We start from the raw sequence: 23,733 nt of genomic DNA, 5'->3' as shown, positions 1-23,733 counted from the left end.
TTGCACACATCATTCAATACATCATTCCACACCTCATTCCACACATCATTCCACACAGCATTCCGAAAATCATTCCATACCTCATTCCTCATATCATTCCATGCAACATTCCACATCTCATTCCACACATCATTCCACACATCATTCCACACATCATTCCACACATCATTCCACACCTCATTCCACACATCACAGCACACAACATTCCACACATCATTCCACACCTCATTCCTCACATCATTCCACACCTCATTCCACGCATCGTTACACACATCATTCCACACATCATTCCACATATCATTCCACACCTCATTCCACACATCATTCCTCACCTCATTCCACACATCATTCCACACGTCATTCAATACATCATTCCACATATAATTCCACACATCATTCCACACATCATTCCACACAGCATTGCACACATGATTGCACACATCATTCAATACATCATTCCACACCTCATTCCACACATCATTCCACACAGCATTCCGAAAATCATTCCATACCTCATTCCTCATATCATTCCATGCAACATTCCACATCTCATTCCACACATCATTCCACACCTCATTCCACACATCATTCCACACATCATTCCACACAGCATTGCACACATGATTGCACACATCATTCAATACATCATTCCACACCTCATTCCACACATCATTCCACACATCATTCCACACCTCATTCCACACATCACAGCACACAACATTCCACACATCATTCCACACCTCATTCCTCACATCATTCCACACCTCATTCCACGCATCGTTACACACATCATTCCACACATCATTCCACATATCATTCCACACCTCATTCCACACATCATTCCACTCCTCATTCCACGCATCATTCCACACCTCATTCTATACCTCATTACACAACTCATTCCACACATCATTCCACACACCATTCCACAGATCATTCCACACATCATTCCACACATCATTCCACATCACATGCCACACCTCGTTCCACACATAATTCCAAACATCGTTGCATACATCTTTCCACACATCATTCCACACCTCATTCCACACATCATTCCACACCTCATTCCACACATCATTCCACACATCATTCCACACATCATTCCAAACCTCATTCCACACATCATTCCACAACTCATTCCACACATCATTCCACACATCATTCTACACATCATTCCACACATCATTCCACAAATCATTCCACACGTCATTCCACACATCATTCAAAACATCATTCCACACATCATTCTACACTTCATTCCTCACATCATTCCACACCTCATTCCACACATCATTCCACACATCATTCCACACATCATTCCATACATCATTCCACTCATCATTCCACAGTTCATTACATACATAATTCCAAACATCATTACATACATCAATCCACACATCATTCCACACATCATTCCACATATCATTCCACTCATCATCCACACCTCATTCCACACATCATTCCACACCTCATTCCACAACTCATATCACACATCATTCCAAACATCATGAAACAGATAATTGCACACATCATTCTACACTTCATTCCACACATCATTCCACACATCATTCCACACATCATTCCACAACATTCCACACATCATTCCACACAGCATTCCAGACATCAGTCCATACCTCATTCCACACCTTATTCCACACATCATTCCACACATCATTCCACTCATCATTCCAAACATCATTTCACACCTCATTCCACATAACATTCCACACATCATTCCACACATCTTTCCAAATATCATTTGACACATCATTCCACACATAATTCCACACCTCATTCCACACTTCGTTCCACAGATCATTCCACACATCTTTACACGCAATATTCGACACATCATTCGACACATCATTCCACACATCATTCCACACATCTTTCCACACTTCATTCCACACATCATTCCACAAAGCATTCCACGCATCATTCCACAAACATTCCACGCGTCATTCCATACATCCTTCCACACATCATTCCACACCTCATTCCACATCTCATTCCACACCTCATTCCACATACCATCCACACATCATTCCATAAATCGTTCCAGACATCATTCCACACATCATTCACACATCATTCCACTCATCATTCGAAACATCATTCCACACCTCATTCCACATAACATTCCACACATCATTCCACACATCATTCAATACATCATTCCACATATAATTCCACACATAATTCCACACTTCATTCCCCACATCATTCGTCACCTCATTCCACACATCATTCCATAAATCGTTCCAGACATCATTCCACACATCATTCACACATCATTCCACTCATCATTCGAAACATCATTCCACACCTCATTCCACATAACATTCCACACATCATTCCACACATCATTCAATACATCATTCCACATATAATTCCACACATAATTCCACACTTCATTCCACACATCATTCCTCACCTCATTCCACACATCATTCCACAACTCATTCCACGCATCATTCCACACATCTTTCCACACTTCATTCTACACATCATTCAAAACATCATTCCACACCACATTCCACACATCATTCCACACATCGTTCCACACCTCATTCCACAACTCATTCACACATCATTCCACACATCAATCCGCACATCATTCCTCATATGATTCCACACATAATCCCACACATCATTCCACTCCTCATTCCGCATCTCATTCCACGCATCATTCCACACATCATTCCACATAGCTTTCCACACATCATTCCACAACATTCCACACATCATTCCACACATCAATCCACACATCATTCCAAACGTCCGTCCATGCATCATTCCATTCCTCATTCCACACATCATTCCACACGTCATTCCAAACATCATTCCACACATCATTCCAAACATCATTCCACACGTCATGTCACCTAACATTCCACGCATCATTCCACACATCATTCCAAACATCATTCCATACATTATTCCACACATCATTCTTGATATCATTCGACACATCATTGCATACATCATTCCACACTTCATTCCACACATCATTCCTCACCTCATTCTGCACATCATTCCACAATTCATTCAGTCCATAATTCCACATATAATTCTAAAAATCATTCCACACATCATTCTACAAATCATTCCACACATCATTCCACACATCATTCCACACAGCATGCCACATTTCATTGCATACATCATTCCACACATCAATCCACACCTCATTCCACACAGCATTCCAAATATCATTCCAAAGCTCATTCCACATCTCATTCCACACATCATTCCACACCTCATTCCACACCTCATTCTACACATCATTCAACACATCATTCCACACGTCATTCCACATCTCATTCCAAACATCATTCCACACCTCATTCCACACCTCATTCCACACATTTATCGACACATCATTCTACATATCATTGTACACAACATCATTATACACATCAGTCTAAACATCATTCTACACATCATTCTAAAACTTCATTCTACACATCATTCTACACTTCATTCTACACATCATTCTCCACATCAATCGACACAACATCATTCTGCACATCATTCTGCACATCATTCGATGCATCATTTTACACATTATTCTGCACATCATTCTACATATCCTTCTACACACCATTCTGCACATCATTCTGCAAATCATTCTACACGTCATTCTACATATCATTCTACACATCATTCTACACATCATTCTACACAACATCATTCTACACATCATTCTACACATCATTCTACACCACATTCTACACAACATTTATTTACACAACATTCTCACATCATTCTACACATTATTCTACACACCATTCTACACAACATTCTACACATCATTCTACACAACATCATTCTACACATCATTCGACACATCATTTTACACATTATTCTTCACACCATTCTACACAACATTCTACACATCATTCTACACATCATTCTACAGAACATCACTCTACACATCATTTTACACATCATCCACACATCACTCTACACATCATTCTAAACATCATTCTACACATAATTCTAAACAACATCATTCTACACGTCGTTCCACACATCTTTCTACACATTATTCTACACAACATCAATCTACACATCATTCTGCACAGCATCCGACACAGCATTCTACACAACATCATTCTGCACATCATTCTACACATCATTCCACACATCATACAACACATCTCTACACATCATACTACACATCATTCTACACATCATTCGACACATCAATTTACACATCATTCTAAACATCATTCTACACATCCTTCTAAAATATAATTCTACACATCCCTCTACACTTCATGCTACACATTGTTCTGCACATCATTCTACACAACATCACTCTACACATCATTCTGCACATCATTCTGCACAACATCATTCTGCACATTATTCTACACATCATTCGACACATCATTCTACACATCATTCTGCACATCATTCTACATATCCTTCTACACAGCATTCTGCGCATCATTCTGCAAAGCATCTACTCATCGTTCCATATATCATTCTACACATCATTCTACACATCAGTCTACACAACATCATCTAAACATCATTCTACACATCATTCTACAGATCATTCTACAAAACATCAATTTACACATCAATCTCACATCATTCTACACATCTTTCTACTTATTATTCTGCACGTCATTCTACACATCATTCGACAAAACATTCTAAACAACATCATTCTACACACCATTCTACACAACATTCTACACATCATTCTACACATCATTCTACACAACATCACTCTACACATCATTCTAAACATCATCCACACATCACTCTACACATCATTCCATACATCATTCTACACATCATTCTAAACAACATCACGCTCCACATCATTCCACACATCATTCTAAACATCATTCTAAACATCATTATACACAACATCATTCTCACATCATTCCACACATCATACTACACAACATCATTCTACACATCATTCGACACATCACTCTAAGCATCATTCTACACCTAATTCTGCACATCATTCTACGTATCATTCTACACATCATTCTACACATAATTCTAAACAACATCATTCTAATCATAATTCTGCACATCATTCTACACATCATTCTAATCATCATTCTACACAGCATTCTGCACATCATTCTACACAACATCAATCTACTTATCATTATCACATCATTCTACACATCATTCTAAACATCATTATACACAACATTTTTCTCACATCATTCCACACATCATACTACACAACATCATTCCACACATCATTCGACACATTACTCTATGCATCATTCTACACAGCATTCTACACATCATTCTACATATCAGTCTGCGCAACATTATACACATCATTCTACACATCATTCTAAACTACATCATTCTATACAACATCATTCTACACATCATTCTACATATCATTCTATACTACATCATTCTACACATCATTCTACATATCATTTTAAACATAATTCTACACATCATTCTTAAACATCATTCTACACATCATTCTGCAGTTCATTCTACACATCATTCTACACCTCATTCTACACAACATCACTCTACATATCATTATACACATCATTCTACACTTCATTCAACACATCATTCTACACATCATTCTAAACATCATTCGACACATCATTCGCCCAACATCATTCTCCACATCATTCTGCACATCATTCTACACATCATTCTAAACGTCATTCTACACATCATTCGCACAACATCATTCTCCACATCATTCTGCACATCATTCTGCACATCATTCTAAACATCATTCGACACATCATTCTACACAACATCTTTTACACATCATTCTCACATCATTCCACACATCATTCGACACAACACTCTAAACAACATCATTCTACGCATCATTCTACGCATCATGCTATGCAACTTCATTCTGCACATCATTCTACACAATATCATTCTACACATCATTATGCATATCATTCTACACATCATTCTACATAACATCATTATACACATCATTCTACACATCATTCTACACATCATTCTACACAACTTCACTCTGCACATCATTCTACACATCATTCTACACTTCATTCTACACATGCTTCTACACATCATACTCAACATCATTCTACACATCATTCTACACATCATTCTACACATCATTCTGCACATCATTCGACACGACATTATACACATCATTCTACACATCATTCTAAACAACATCATTCGACACATCTTTCCACACAACCTCATTCTACATATCATTCTTCGCAACATCATTCTGCACATCAGTCTGCACATCATTCTACACATCATTCAACACAACATCATTCTTAACAGCATTCTACACATCATTCTTTACATTATTCGACACACCATTCTATACAACATCATTCTGCACATCATTCTACACAGCAATCCACACATAATTCTACACATCAATCTACACATCATTCTACACATCATTCTACACAACATCATTCGACAAATCATTCTCACATCATTCTTTACATCATTCTGAACAACATCATTTTGCACATCATTCTGCACATCATTCGACACATCATTCTACACATCGTTCTACATTTCATTCTACACATCATACTACACAACATCATTCCACACATCATTCGACACATCATTCTACACACATCATTCCACACGTCAGTCGACACATCGTTCTGCAAATCATTCTACACATCATTTTACACAACATTCTCCAAATCACTCCACTCCTCATTCCACACATCATTCCACACAGCATTACGAATATCATTCCATACCTCATTCCAGATATCATTCCATGCAACATTCCACATCTCATTCCACACATCATTCCACACATCATTCCAAACATCATTCCACACCTCATTCCACACATCATTCCACACATCATTCCACACCTCATTCCACACATCAAAGCAAACAACATTCCACACATCATTCCACACCTCATTCCTCACATCATTCCACACCTCATTCCACACATCATTCCACATCTCATTCCACACATCATTCCACACCTCATTCCACACCTCTTTCCACAACTCATTCCACACCTCATTCCACACATCATTCCATAACATTCAACACATCATTACAAATATCAATCCACACATCATTCTGAACAGCATTCCAAATATCATCCACTCCTCATTCCACATATCATTCCACGCATCATTCCACATCTCATTCCACACCTCGTTCCACACATTATTCCACATATCTTTCCACACATCATTCCACACATCATTCCACACCTCATTCCACACATCAAAGCAAACAACCTTCCATACATCATTCCACACCTCATTCCTCACATCATTCCACACCTCATTCCACACATCATTCCACATCTCATTCCACACATCATTCCACACCTCATTCCACACCTCTTTCCACAACTCATTCCACACCTCATTCCACACATCATTCCATAACATTCAACACATCATTACAAATATCAATCCACACATCATTCTGAACAGCATTCCAAATATCATCCACTCCTCATTCCACATATCATTCCACGCATCATTCCAAATCTCATTCCACACCTCGTTCCATACATTATTCCACATATCTTTCCACACTTCATTCCACACATTATTCCTCACCTCATTCCACACATCATTCAATACATCATTCCTCATATCATTCCACACATCAGTCCACGCATGATTCCGCATCTCATTCCACACATCATTCAACACATCATTCCACACCTCATTCCACACCTCGTTCCACAGATCATTCCACACATATTTACACGCAATATTCCACACATCATTCCACACATCATTCCACACATTATTCCACACATCTTTCCACACTTCATTCCACACATCATTCCACACAGCATTCCATACATCATTCCACAAACATTCCACGCGTCATTCCGTACATCATTCCACATATCATTCCAAACTTTATTCCACGCATCTTTCCACACATCATTCCACACAGCATTCCACACCTCATGCCACATTTCATTCCACAGCTCATTCCACATATCATTCCACACATCATTCCACAAATCATTCCACACATCATTCCATACATCATTCCACAAATCATTCCACACCACATTCCGCACCTCATTACACAACTCATTCCAACCATAATTCCACACATCATTCAACACATCATTCCACACTTCATCCTACACATCATTCCAAACAGCATTCCACACCTCATTCAACACATCATTCCACACATCATTCCACATCTCATTCCACACATCATTTAACACATCATTCCACACCTCATTCCACTCCTCTTTCCACAGATCATTCCACACATCATTCAATACATCATTCCACATATCATTCCACACATTATTCAATACATCATTTCTCATATCATTCCACATATCATTCCACGCATCATTCCACACCTCATTCCACACCTCGTTCCACAGATCATTCCACACATCATTCTACACAACATTCCACACATCATTCCACTCATCATTCCACACCTCATTCCACACATCTTTCCACACTTCATTCCACACATCATTCCACACAGCATTCCATACACCATTCCACAGTCATTCCACGCGTCATTCCATACATCATTCCACATATCATTCCACACTTTATTCCACACAGCATTCCACACATCATTCCACACATCATTCCACACCTCATTCCAAATCTCATTCCACACCTCATTCCACATATCATTCCACACATCATTCCAAAAATCATTCCACATCTCATTGCACACATCATTCCACATATCATTCCACACCACATTACGCACCTCATTCCACAACTCATTCTACACATCATTCCACACATCATTCCACACTTCATTCTACACATCATTCAAAACATCATTTCACACCACATTCCACACATCATTCCACACATCGTTCCACACCTTATTCCACAACTCATTCACACATCATTCCACACATCAATCCACACATCATTCCTCATATGATTCCACATATAATCCCACACATCATTCCACTCCTCATTCCACATCTCATTCCACGCATCATTCCAAACTTCATTCAAAATAGCTTTCCACACATCATTCCACAATATTCCACACATCATTCCACACATCAATCCACACATCATTCCACACATCAGTCCATACATCATTCCATTCCTCATTCCACACATCATTCCACACGTCATTCCAAACATCATTCCACACATCATTCTAAACATCATTCAACACGTCATTTCACCTAACATTCCACGCATCATTCCACACTTCATTCCAAACATCATTCCATACATTATACCACACATCATTCTTGATATAATTCGACACAATATTGCATACATCATTCCACACTTCATTCCACACGTCATTCCTTACCTCATTCTGCACATCATTCCACAATTGATTCAGTCCATAATTCCACATATAATTCTAAAAATCATTCCACACATCATTCTACAAATCATTCCACACATCATTCCACACATCATTCCACACAGCATGCCACATTTCATTGCATACATCATTCTACACATCAAAGCAAACAACATTCCACACATCATTCCACACCTCATTCCTCACATCATTCCACACCTCATTCCACACATCATTCCACATCTCATTTCACACATCATTCCACACCTCATTCCACACCTCTTTCCACAACTCATTCCACACCTCATTCCACACATCATTCCATAACATTCAACACATCATTACAAATATCAATCCACACATCATTCTGAACAGCATTCCAAATATCATCCACTCCTCATTCCACATATCATTCCACGCATCATTCCACATCTCATTCCACACCTCGTTCCACACATTATTCTACATATCTTTCCACACTTCATTCCACACATCATTCCTCACCTCATTCCACACATTATTCAATACATCATTCCACACCTCATTCCACACCTCGTTCCACAGATCATTCCACACATATTTACACGCAATATTCCACACATCATTCCACACATCATTCCACACATCATTCCACACATCTTTCCACACTTCATTCCAAACATCATTCCACACAGCATTCCATACATCATTCCACAAACATTCCACGCGTCATTCCATACATCATTCCACACATCATTCCACATATCATTCCAAACTTTATTCCACGCATTTTTCCACACATCATTCCACACAGCATTCCACACCTCATGCCACATTTCATTCCACAGCTCATTCCACATATCATTCCACACATCATTCCACAAATCATTCCACACATCATTCCACACATCATTCCACAAATCATTCCACACCACATTCCGCACCTCATTACACAACTCATTCCACACATCATTCCACACATCATTCAACACATCATTCCACACTTCATCCTACACATCATTCCAAACAGCATTCCACACCTCATTCAACACATCATTCCACACATCATTCCACATCTCATTCCACACATCATTTAACACATCATTCCACACCTCATTCCACTCCGCTTTCCACAGATCATTCCACTCATCTTTCGACACAACATTCCACACATCATTCACACTTCATTCCACACATCATTCCTCACCTCATTCCACACTTTATTCCACACATCATTCAATACATCATTCCACATATAATTCCACACATTATTCCATAACATTCCACACATCACTACACACATCAATCCACACATCATTCCAAACAACATTCCAAATATCATCCACACCTCGTTCCACAGATCATTCTACACATCATTCTACACATCATTCTACACTTCATTCTACACATCATTCGACACATCATTCGAACAACAGCATTCTGCTCATTATTCTAAACATCACTCTACACATCATTCTAAAACATCATTCTGCACATCATTCTACACTTCATTCTACACATCATTCTACACCTCATTCTACACAACATCACGTTACATATCACTCTACACATCATTCTACACATCATTCCATACATCATTCTACACATCATTCTAAAGGACATCATTCTACACATCATTCCACACATCATTCTACACATCATTCTGCACAACAGCATTCTGCACATTATTCTAAACATCACACTACACATCATTCTAAAACATCATTCTGCACATCATTCTACACTTATTTCTACACATCATTCTACACCTCATTCTACACAACATCACTTTACATATCATTCTATGCATCATTCTACACTTCATTCCACACATCATTCTACACATCATTCTAAACATCATTCTACACATCATTCTAACAACATCATTCTACACATCATTCTGCACATCATTCTAAACATCATTCTACACATCATTCTACACAACATCTTTATACACATCATTCTCACATCATTCCACACATCATTCGACACAACATTCTAAACAACATCATTCTACGCGTCATTCTACACATCATTCTATACAACTTCATTCTGCACATCATTCGGCACAATATCATTCTACACATCATTATGCATATCATTCTACACATCATTCTACACATCATTCTGCACATCATTCTACACATCATTCTACACATCATTCTACACGTCATTTTACACATCATTCTACACAACATAACTCTGCACATCATTCTACACAACATTCTGCACTTCATTCTACACATGCTTCTACACATCATTCTAAACGTCATTCTACACATCATTCTGCACATCATTGTACACATCATTTTACACGTCATTCGACACAACATGATTCTAAACATTATTCAACACATAATTCTACACATCATTCTACACATCATTCCAAACAGCATCATTCTACACTTCATTCTACGCATAATTCTACACATCATTCTATACAACTTCATTCTGCACATCATTCGACACAATATCATTCTACACTTCATTATGCATATCATTCTACACATCATTCTACATAACATCATTCTACACATCATTCTACACATCAATCTACACATCATTCTACACATCATTCTACACATTATTCGAAACAACATCATTCGACATATCTTTCCACACAACATCATTCTACACATCATTCTGCACATCATTCTACACATCATTCTACACAACATCATTCTTAACAGCATTCGACACATCACTCTTTACATTATGCGACACACCATTCTATACAACATCATTCTACACATCATTCTACACAATATCATTCTGCACATCATTATGCATATCATTCTACACATCATTCTACATAACATCATTCTACACATCATTCTACAAATCATTCGATACATCATTCTACACGTCATGCTACAGAAAAGCATTCTACACAGCATTCGACACATCATTCTACACTTTATTCTACACACCATTCTACACATCATTCTACATGTCATTCTACACATCATTCGACACAACATCAATCTACTCATCATTCTACACATCATTCTACACATCACTCTGCAGATCATTCTACACATCATTCTACACATCATTCTCCTCGTCATTCTACACATCATTCGACACATCATTCTACACAACATCCCTCTACACATCATTCTACAAATCACTCTACTCATCAATCTACACATCATTCTACACATCACTCTGCACACCATTCTACACATCATTATACACATCATTCTACACATTATTCGAAACAACATCATTCGACACATCTTTCCACACAACCTCATTCTACATATCATTCTTCGCAACATCATTCTACACATCATTCTGCACATCATTCTACACATCATTCTACACAACATCATTCTTAACAGCATTCTACACATCACTCTTTACATTATTCGACACACCATTCTATACAACATCATTCTGCACATCATTCTACACATCAATCCACACATCATTCTACACATCAATCTACACATCATTCTACACATCATTCTACACAACATCATTCGACAAATCATTCTCACATCATTCTTCACATCATTCTGAATAACATCATTTTGCACATCATTCTGCACATCATTCGACACATCATTCTACACATCGTTCTACATTTCATTTAACACATCATACTACACAACATCATTCCACACATCATTCGACACATCATTCTACACACATCATTCCATACGTCAGTCGACACATCATTCTGCAAATCATTCTACACATCATTTTACACAACATTCTACAAATCACTCTACACATCATTCTACACATCATTCTCCTCGTCATTCTACACATCATTCGACACATCATTCTACACAACATCACTCTACACATCATTCTACAAATCACTCTGCACATCAATCTACACGTAATTCTACACATCACTCTGCACATCATTCTACACATCATTATACACATCATTCTACACATCATTCTAAACAACATCATTCGACACATCTTTCCACACAACCTCATTCTACATATCATTCTTCGCAACATCAATCTACACATCATTCTGCACATCATTCTACACATCATTCTACACAACATCATTCTTAACAGCATTCTACACATCATTATTTACATTATTCGACACACCATTCTATACAACATCATTCTGCACATCATTCTATGCATCAATCTACACATCATTCTACACATCATTCTACACAGCATAATTCGACACATCTTTCCACACAACATAATTCTACACATCATTCCACACATCATTCCACACATCATTTTACACATCATTCTACACAACATTCTACACTACATCATTCTACACGTCATTCGACAAATCATTCTATACGTCATTCTACATATCATTCAACACATCATTCTACACAACATCACTCTACACAACATTCCACGTATAATTCTACACATCGCTCTACACATCATTCAACATATCATTCTACACAGCACGCGACACTTCATTCTGCACTATATAATTCTACACATCATTCTACAATCATTCTGAAATACATCATTCTACACATCATTCTACACATCATTCGGCACATCTTTCCACACAACATCATTCTACACATCATTCTCCTCGTCATTCTAAACATCATTCTACACATCATTCTAATACATCATTCTGCACATCATTCTACACATTATTCCACACATCATTTTACACATCATTCTGCACATCATTCTACACTACATCATTCTACACATCATTCGACACATCATTCTGCAAATCATTCTGCACATCATTCTACACATCATTCTGCATATCACCCTACACATCGCTCTACACATCATTCGACACATCATTCTCCTTATCATGCTAAACAACATCATTCTACACATCATTCTACACATCATTCTACACAACACCATCCTACACATCATTCTGAAGCATCATTTGACACATCATTCTACACTGCATTCTACCCATCATTCTACACATCATTCGACACAACATCACTCTACACATCATTCTACACATCATTCTGCACATCATTCGACACATCATTCTACACATCATTCGACACTTCATTTTACACATCATTCTACACATCATTCTAAATTTCAGTCTACACATCATTCTGCAAAACATCATTCTACACATCATTCTACACATCATTCTACACATCATTAGACACAACATCACTCTACACATCATTCTACACATCATTCTACACATCATTCTGTACAACATCATTCTCCACATCATTCTACACATCGTTCGACAATCATCATTGTATATATCATTATGCACATCATTATACTCGTCATTCTGCTCATCATTCCACACATCATTCCACACAAAATCACTCAACACTTCATTCTTCACATCATTCTACACATCACTCTACACATCATTCTACACATCACTGTACACATCATTCCACACATCATTGTACACATCATTCTACACATCATTCTCTACAAAATCATTCTACACATCATTCGACACATAATTCTACACAACTTCATTCTACACATCATTCCACACAAACATCATTCTCCACATCATTCTGCACATCATTGGACACGTCATTCCACACAGCATTCGACAAATCATTCTGCACGTCTTTCGACACAACATAATTCTACACAGCATTCTACACATCATTCTACACATTATTCTACACACCATTCTACATATCATTCGACACATCATTCTACACATCATTCTACACAACATCACTCAACACAACATTTCACATATCATTCTACACTTCGCTCTAAACACCATTCAATATATCATTCGACACATCATTCGACACTTTATTCTACACAGCTTTCTACACATCATTCTAAACATCATTCTACACATCATTCTACACAACATAAATCTACACATCATTCTACACATCATTCCACACATCATTCTACACAACATCATTCTCCACATCATTCTACACTTTATTTTACAATTAATTCTACACATCATTCTAAACATCATTCTACACATCGTTCCGCACATCATTCTAAACATCATTCAACATATCATTCTACACATCATACTTTTCAACATCATTCTACACATCATTCGGCACATCATTCTGCACATCTGTCGACAGATCATTCTACACATCACTCTACACATCGTTCTACACATCATTCGACACATCACTCTGCGCATCATTCGACACATCATTCTACACATCGTTCTACATTTCATTCTACACATCATACTACACAACATCATTCCACACATCAATCGGCACATCAATCTACACACATCATTCCACACGTCAGTCGACACATCATTCTGCAAATCATTCCACACATCATTTTACACAACATTCTAGAAATCACTCTACACATCATTCTACACATCATTCCATACATCTTTCTACATTTCATTCGAAAGAACATCTTTCTACACATCATTCCACACACCATTCTACACATCATTCTGCACAACAGCATTCTGCACATTATTCTAAACATCACTCTACACATCATTCTAAAACATAATTCTGCACATCATTCTACACTTCATTCTACACATCATTCTACACCTCATTCTACACAACATCACTTTACATATCATTCTACACGTCATTCTACACTTCATTCCACACATCATTCCACACATCATTCTAAACATCATTCTACACATCATTCTAACAACATCATTCTCCACATCATTCTACACATCATTCTGCACATCATTCTAAACATCATTCTACACATCATTCTCACATTATTCCACACATCATTCGAAACAACATTCTAAACAACATCATTCTACGCATCATTCTACACATCATTCTATACAACATCATTCTGCACATCATTCGACACAATATCATTCTACACTTCATTATGCATATCATTCTACACATCATTCTACATAACATCATTCTACACATCATTCTACACATCATTCTACACATCATTCTACACGTCATTTTACACATCATCCAGCCAACATCACAACGCACATCATTCTACACGTTATTCTACACTTCATTCTACACATGCTTCTACACATCATTCTAAACATCATTCTACACATCATTCTACACATCATTCTACACATCATTTTACACATCATTCGACACAACATCATTCTAAACATCATTCAACACATCATTCTACACATCATTCTACACATCATTCCAAACAGCATCATTCTGCACTTCATTCTACGCATCATTCTACACATCACTCTATACAACTTCATTCTACACATCATTCTACACAATATCATTCTACACATCATTATGCATATCATTCTACACATCATTCTACATAACATCATTCTACACATCATTCTACAAATCATTCGACACATCATTCTACACGTCATGCTACAGAACATCATTCTACACAGCATTCGACACAACATTCTACACTTTATTCTACACACCATTCTACACATCATTCTACATATCGTTCTACACATCATTCGACACAACATCTATCTACTCATCATTCTACACATCATTCTACACATCACTCTGCACATCATTCTACACATCATTCTACACATCATACTCCTCGTCATTCTACACATCATTCGACACATCATTCTACACAACATCACTCTACGCATCATTCTACAAATCACTCTACACATCAATCTACACATCATTCTACACATCACTCTGCACATCATTCCACACATCATTATACACATCATTCTACACATCATTCTAAACAACATCATTCGACACATCTTTCCACACAACCTCATTCTACATATCATTCTTCGCAACATCATTCTACACATCATTCTGCACATCATTCTACACATCATTCTACACAACATCATTCTTAACAGCATTCTACACATCATTCTTTACATTTTTCGACACACCATTCTATACAACATCATTCTGCACATCATTCGACACATCAATCCACACATCATTCTACACATCAATCTACACAACATCATTCGACAAATCATTCTCACATCATTCTTCACATCATTCTGAACAACATAATTTTGCACATCATTCTGCACATCATTCGACACATCATTCTGCACATCGTTCTACGTTCATTCTACATATCATACTACACAACATCATTCCACACATCATTCGACACATCATTCTACACACATCATTCCACACGTCAGCCGACACATCATGCTGCAAATCATTCTATACATCGTTTTACACAACATTCTACAAATCACTCTACACATCATTCTACACATCATTCTCCTCGTCATTCTACACATCATTCGACACATCATTCTACACAACATCACTCTGCACATCATTCTACAAATCACTCCACACATCAATCCACACATCATTCTACACATCACTCTGCACATCATTCTAGACATCATTATACACATCATTCTACACCTCATTCTAAACAACATCTTTCGACACATCTTTCCACACAACCTCATTCTACATATCATTCTTCGCAACATCATTCTACACATCATTCTGCACATCATTCTTAACAGCATTCTACACAACATCATTCTTAACAGCATTCTACACATCATTCTTTACATTATTCGACACACCATTCTATACAACATCATTCTACACATCAATCCACACATCATTCTACACATCAATCTACACATCATTCGACACATCATTCTACACAACATCATTCGACAAATCATTCTCACATCATTCCTCACATCATTCTGAACAACATCATTTTGCACATCATTCTGCACATCATTCGACACATCATTCTACACATCGTTCCACATTTCATTCTACACATCATACTACACAACATCATTCCACACATCATTCGACACATCATTCTACACACATCATTCCACACGTCAGTCGACACATCTTTCTGCAAATCATTCTGCACATCATTTTACACAACATTTTACAAATCACTCTACACATCATTCTGCACGTCATTCTAAAGAACATCTTTCTACACATCATTCCACACATCATTCTACACATCATTCTGCACAACAGCATTCTGCACATTATTCTAAACACCACTCTACACATCATTTTAAAACATCATTCTGCACATCATTCTACACTTCATTCGACACATCATTCAACACATCATATTACACAACATCATTCTACACATCATCAATCTAATTGACATTCTCATATCATTCTACACATCATTCCACACATCATTCTACACATAATTCTAAACAACATCATTCTAATCATAATTCTGCACATCATTCTAAACAACATCATTCTAATCATAATTCTGCACATCATTCTACACATCATTCTAATCATCATTCGACACATCATTCTGCACATCACTCTATACAACATCAATCTACATATCATTCTCACATCATTCAGCACATCATACTACACAACATCATTCTACACATCATTCGACACATTACTCTATGCATCATTCTACACATCATTCTACACATCATTCTACATATCACTCTGCGCATCATTCTACACATCATTCTACACATCATTCTACACATCATTCTAAACTATATCATTCTATACAATATCATTCTACACATCATTCTACACATCATTCTACATGATAGCATTCTATACATCATTCTAAACAATCAATCTACACTTTATTCTACACTTCATTCTACACTTAATTCTACACATCATTCTTCAGATCATTGAATCTACACATCATTCTACACATCATTCTACACATCATTCGACACATCACTCTACACATCATTCTATACAACATTCTACACATCATTCTACATATCATTATACACGTAATTCTACACTTCATTCATTCGACACATCATTCTGCACATCATTCTAAACATCATTCTGCACATCATTCTCCACACCATTCTGCACATCATTCTATACATCATTGATTCTTCTGATCATTTTACACATCATTCTACACTTTATTCATTCTACACATCATTATACACATCATTCTAAACATCATTCTACACATCATTCTCCACACCATTCTGCACATCATTCTAAACATCATTCTGCACGTTTTTCTACACATCAATCTACACGTAATTCTACACATCATTCATTCTGCACATCATTCATTCTCCACATCATTCTACACATCATTCTACACTTCATTCTGCATATCATTCATTCTACATATCATTCTACACATCATTCTCCACATCATTCTACACGTCATTATACACGTCATTATACACATCATTCTGCACATCATTCTGTTCTGCACATCATTCTGCACATCATTCTACACATCTTCATTCTACACATCATTCTACACCTCATTCTACACATCATTCTACAAATCATTCTGCACATCATTCTACACATCATCATTCTACACATCATTCTACACCTCATTCTACACATCATTCTACAAATCATTCTGCACATCATTCTACACATCATCATTATGCACATCATTCTACACATCAATCTACACATCATTCTACACATCATTCTGCACATCAACCTACTCATTATTATACAGATCATTGATTCCACACATCATTCTTCACATCATTCGACACACCTTCATTCCACACATCATTCTGCACTTAATTCTGCACATCATACTACACATCAATCTACATATCAATCTACATATCTTCCATGCTACACATCATCCTACACATCATTCTACACATAATTCTACACATCATTCTGCACTACATTCTACACATCATTCTACACATCATTCTGCACTACATTCTACACATCATTCTACACATCATTCGACGCAACTTTCTACAGATCCGTCTACACATCATTCCAAACATAATTCTACACATGATTCATTCTACTCATCATTCTACACATCATTCATTCTAAACATCATTCTACATATCATTCTAAACATCATTCTACACATCATTCTACACATCATTCATTCTACACATCATTCTACACATCATTCTACACATCATTCTACATATCATTCTTCACATCATTCATTCTACACATCATTCATTCGACACATTATTGGACACATCATTCTACACATCGTTCTTCACAACAATCTACACATCAGTCTACACATCATTCATTCGACACGTCATTCGACACATCATTCTACACATCATTCTATACATCATTCTACACATCATTCTCCACATCATTCGAAACAATCAATCTACACATCATTCTACACTTCATTCTACACATCAATCTACACATCATTATACAGATCATTGAATCTACACATCATTCTACACATCATTCTATACATCATTATTCACATCATTCTACATATCATTCTACACAGCAATCTACACATAATTCTACACATTATTCGACACATAATTCTACAAATCATTCTGCACAACAATCTACACATCAGTCTACACATCATTCATTCGACACATCATTCGACACATCATTCTACACATCATTTTATACATCATTCTACACATCATTCTACATATCATTCTACACATAATTCTACACTTCATTCATTCTACACATCATTCTACACATCATTCTACACATCATTCTCCAAATCATTCTATACATCATTGATTCTTCTGATCATTCTACACATCATTCTACACATTATTCATTCTGCACATCATTATTCACATCATTCTACACATCATTCTATACATCATTCTACACATCATTCTCCACATCATTCGGAACAATCAATCTACACATCATTCTACACTTCATTCTACACATCAATCTACACATCATTATACAGATCATTGAATCTACACATCATTCTACACATCATTCTATACATCATTATTCACATCATTCTACATATCATTCTGCACAGCAATCTAAACATAATTCTACACTTTATTCGACACATAATTCTACAAATCATTCTACACAACAATCTGCACATCAGTCTACACATCATTCATTCGACACATCATTCGACACATCATTCTACACATCATTCTATACATCATTCTACACATCATTCTACATATCATTCTACACGTAATTCTACACTTCATTCATTTACACATCATTCTACACATCATTCTACACATCATTCTCCAAATCATTCTATACATCATTGATTCTTCTGATCATTCTACACATCATTCTACACATTATTCATTCTACACATCATTATTCACATCATTCTAAACATCATTCTACACATCATTTATTCTTAACATCATTCTGCACATCATTCTCCACACCATTCTGCACATCATTCTAAACATCATTCTGCACATCATTCGACACATTACTCTATGCATCATTCTACACATCATTCTACACATCATTCTACATATCACTCTGCGCATCATTCTACACATCATTCTACACATCATTCTACACATCATTCTAAACTATATCATTCTATACAATATCATTCTACACATCATTCTACACATCATTCTACATGATAGCATTCTATACATCATTCTAAACAATCAATCTACACTTTATTCTACACTTCATTCTACACTTAATTCTACACATCATTCTTCAGATCATTGAATCTACACATCATTCTACACATCATTCTACACATCATTCGACACATCACTCTACACATCATTCTATACAACATTCTACACATCATTCTACATATCATTATACACGTAATTCTACACTTCATTCATTCGACACATCATTCTGCACATCATTCTAAACATCATTCTGCACATCATTCTCCACACCATTCTGCACATCATTCTATACATCATTGATTCTTCTGATCATTTTACACATCATTCTACACTTTATTCATTCTACACATCATTATACACATCATTCTAAACATCATTCTACACATCATTCTCCACACCATTCTGCACATCATTCTAAACATCATTCTGCACGTTTTTCTACACATCAATCTACACGTAATTCTACACATCATTCATTCTGCACATCATTCATTCTCCACATCATTCTACACATCATTCTACACTTCATTCTGCATATCATTCATTCTACATATCATTCTACACATCATTCTCCACATCATTCTACACGTCATTATACACGTCATTATACACATCATTCTGCACATCATTCTGTTCTGCACATCATTCTGCACATCATTCTACACATCTTCATTCTACACATCATTCTACACCTCATTCTACACATCATTCTACAAATCATTCTGCACATCATTCTACACATCATCATTCTACACATCATTCTACACCTCATTCTACACATCATTCTACAAATCATTCTGCACATCATTCTACACATCATCATTATGCACATCATTCTACACATCAATCTACACATCATTCTACACATCATTCTGCACATCAACCTACTCATTATTATACAGATCATTGATTCCACACATCATTCTTCACATCATTCGACACACCTTCATTCCACACATCATTCTGCACTTAATTCTGCACATCATACTACACATCAATCTACATATCAATCTACATATCTTCCATGCTACACATCATCCTACACATCATTCTACACATAATTCTACACATCATTCTGCACTACATTCTACACATCATTCTACACATCATTCTGCACTACATTCTACACATCATTCTACACATCATTCGACGCAACTTTCTACAGATCCGTCTACACATCATTCCAAACATAATTCTACACATGATTCATTCTACTCATCATTCTACACATCATTCATTCTAAACATCATTCTACATATCATTCTAAACATCATTCTACACATCATTCTACACATCATTCATTCTACACATCATTCTACACATCATTCTACACATCATTCTACATATCATTCTTCACATCATTCATTCTACACATCATTCATTCGACACATTATTGGACACATCATTCTACACATCGTTCTGCACAACAATCTACACATCAGTCTACACATCATTCATTCGACACGTCATTCGACACATCATTCTACACATCATTCTATACATCATTCTACACATCATTCTCCACATCATTCGAAACAATCAATCTACACATCATTCTACACTTCATTCTACACATCAATCTACACATCATTATACAGATCATTGAATCTACACATCATTCTACACATCATTCTATACATCATTATTCACATCATTCTACATATCATTCTACACAGCAATCTACACATAATTCTACACATTATTCGACACATAATTCTACAAATCATTCTGCACAACAATCTACACATCAGTCTACACATCATTCATTCGACACATCATTCGACACATCATTCTACACATCATTTTATACATCATTCTACACATCATTCTACATATCATTCTACACATAATTCTACACTTCATTCATTCTACACATCATTCTACACATCATTCTACACATCATTCTCCAAATCATTCTATACATCATTGATTCTTCTGATCATTCTACACATCATTCTACACATTATTCATTCTGCACATCATTATTCACATCATTCTACACATCATTCTATACATCATTCTACACATCATTCTCCACATCATTCGGAACAATCAATCTACACATCATTCTACACTTCATTCTACACATCAATCTACACATCATTATACAGATCATTGAATCTACACATCATTCTACACATCATTCTATACATCATTATTCACATCATTCTACATATCATTCTGCACAGCAATCTAAACATAATTCTACACTTTATTCGACACATAATTCTACA

Source organism: Pristiophorus japonicus, unplaced genomic scaffold (genome assembly GCF_044704955.1).
Source record: "Pristiophorus japonicus isolate sPriJap1 unplaced genomic scaffold, sPriJap1.hap1 HAP1_SCAFFOLD_60, whole genome shotgun sequence".
In the NCBI taxonomy this organism is placed as follows: domain Eukaryota; kingdom Metazoa; phylum Chordata; class Chondrichthyes; family Pristiophoridae; genus Pristiophorus; species Pristiophorus japonicus.
The sequence above is the reverse complement of the archived record's forward strand: the minus strand, read 5'-3'. Positions refer to the sequence as shown.